At 41.4% G+C, this 2,622-nt stretch overlaps 1 pseudogene; it reads right to left on the bottom strand.

Annotated features, from left to right (window-relative positions):
• Window positions 1–625: 625 nt before the first annotated feature.
• Window positions 626–2,045, bottom strand: LOC148918819 (uncharacterized; annotated as a pseudogene).
• Between the last annotated feature and the right edge of the window lie 577 nt (window positions 2,046–2,622).

Below are 2,622 nucleotides of genomic sequence, written 5' to 3'. Positions count from 1 at the left end.
GAATGGTAGCATAATTCTTTAGGTGAGAGTACCTCAATGACGGGATCTTTCTTGGGCCGTTTTGTTGGAGCTTTTGCTATTCCATCATCATCTTCATCACTACTTGACTCGTACGTCATGCTAGTTTTTCGGCCAGCTACAGGACAAGTAAAGTTATTATGTTATTGCATAGCCAAAGAAAAGAAGTTAGGGGAGAAGGGACAGGGACATACTACGAATGACAAGGGATTTAGGCCTCTTGGCCGAAGCAGCGGCCTGACTATGACTAGATGAATCCCGTGATTTAAAGCCAAATAATCAATTAATTACGAAGCCTGAGAATAACATGTTCGAAAGAAGTAAGGACGTTACAGTCATGGTTGAGTGATTTCGCTTGTTGAGCAGTATTTTCTTTGGTAATCTGGCGAACTTATTTCTCCGCCACGTTACCTGCGATAAAAATTGTTGAGAATCGTTATAATGTGGGCAGTTGAAAATCAAACTTGCAGCCGTGAATAGCGCATACCGGTGTCGCTCACCGAGTTGCAGGAAGTAGCATCCTTAATCGTTGACGGCCATTTCTAAAAAGCTTGGCAAAAATAATGTTAGCAACTGATGTAAACCAATCACGGGTGACGTGTTTCCACTAAGTATCAAAGTGGGTTGTAGAGTTAAAGTTGGCATCTCGAATATGCAGATTAAAAGTTTTCCTCATTCGCTTGCTATCTACAGAAACCACGTTACATTCAGCTTTTGTTTTGAACTTAGCTCTGTGAGATGTGCCCATATTGCAAGATTCTGTGATCGGAAGAGGGATAGCTTGGGTGAAACCCAATTGACGGCCGGTCGCAGAAGGGAAATAAACCTCAACCCCGCATGGGTAGTTGGCATGTGTACCCACTGACAGGCCGAGGTGTAAGTCTCTACTCAATAAAATGCTAGCCCAAAGGCTCTTACGGAAGGCATCTCGGCCGTTATCGGCTAGGGAAAGAGAACTTAGTTTCAACCCAAGATAAGAAGGAAATTCTCGGTCTAGACAAACAGAAAATTCGTCTGGGGAACGGCCTTCACAGTTGTATAAAATTCCAAAGTAATCTTCAACTTTAAGGCCGGAAAGGGGTAGAGATAAAAGATTTACTCCAATAAGAGAATTAGGAGAAAATATAGCATAAGCTGGCCGTACTTCTGGAAAGTATACTTGAAGCCACAATTGAAACAACCAAATCGGCCCGGTAGTATTGCAATTCATTGGGTTGAGTGACACCATATTGTAGAGACCTCGATATAAATACGCCAACACCATTGGCCTAAGGGCCAACCGATGGCCTTTTGCTAGTGCTTCGGCCAAAGGCTGAACTTCTAAAGTAACTTGCTGACGCCATGCAGAAGACGTACTTGCATAACCAAATCATGAGAAAAGCTGTATGTTCTTTATGCGTGAGTGGCCCTGTTTCTTGAGCATTAGCTTCCATGAAAACTTTGTAGCTTTTGTTCTTCTTGGTGAAACCGAAATCAACCTCGCATTTTGATGAAGATAAAGCACTTACTTCACCACCACATGGTCGAAAACCCGCCATGGCGGCTAAGTCAAGAAGAGTTGGGGTCATCATCCCAAATCTTAACTTCATAGTATTAGTAGAAGTCGACCAAAAACAAAGACCGGCTGCGACGAGACTACGGTCACATGTGAAACTGGACTTACAAAGCATGATTGCATCATAGATGCCCTCTTCCCTCCACTGCGTATCACACAAGCTTGACAGTCGATCAAGCCACTTGTTCCATTTTTCTGGCCCTGAAGTAGGCCAACCCCTCATAAGCTTGGGTCGGTCCCAACCTTGCCAATTAAGGTATTTTCCGAGCAAACAAATGTCTTTTTGTTGCGGTCGCATGACTTTAACAACAGAGCTGGGCATACGACCGTAAAAATAGGGACCAAGGATCATGTTGCGTGGAGTGGCAGGCAGTGGCGCAAAATCATAAAATTCATTGGAGAAAGCGGTCTCATCTTCATTAAGGGCGTCAACCAATATATTATTGTACTCTCTTGCTTCTTCGGGAGACATTGAAGAACGATAACAAGACGGAAGATTGGTAATCTGCAAAATATTATTTGTTAGTAATATTAAATTCCCATATATATATGTATATATATTATATATGATTTGACCCTACATGCTGGGTCAAATAAACAATCCCACGACCAAAATGAATGGCCTTTTGGGCCAATGGTCAAAGCTGCATGCTATGTTAAATTATGTTTATAAAAAATAATAAAATAAAAAGGCCAGCTAAATGGTCTGGCGGCCAAAGAAATCTTCATAACTTTGCAGCCACAACAATGATTCAAATTGGCCATGCACGTGAAGAAAAAAGAAAGAAAGAGAATTATTAAACAAAAGCCATCTTAATGGCCTTGCATCCACGAAGGAAGCCAAATGGCCATATGGGCAATTAGAATAAAAGCATGCATTGTGGGATATTGAAGATGTCAACGGGTCCATATTCATATGATCAGAGAAAATATATACGTATACGTGCGTATATATATATATACATATATAAAGTAACGATAAATACCTTAACAAGGTATAGTGCCGAGATTGAAAAACTCACGAACTTGAGAGAGTTTTTGAACGGTGC

Source organism: Prunus mume, linkage group LG3 (genome assembly GCF_029339155.1).
Source record: "Prunus mume cultivar Tortuosa linkage group LG3, ASM2933915v1, whole genome shotgun sequence".
Classification (NCBI taxonomy): domain Eukaryota; kingdom Viridiplantae; phylum Streptophyta; class Magnoliopsida; order Rosales; family Rosaceae; genus Prunus; species Prunus mume.
This window is presented reverse-complemented; position numbering and strand designations above follow the sequence as displayed.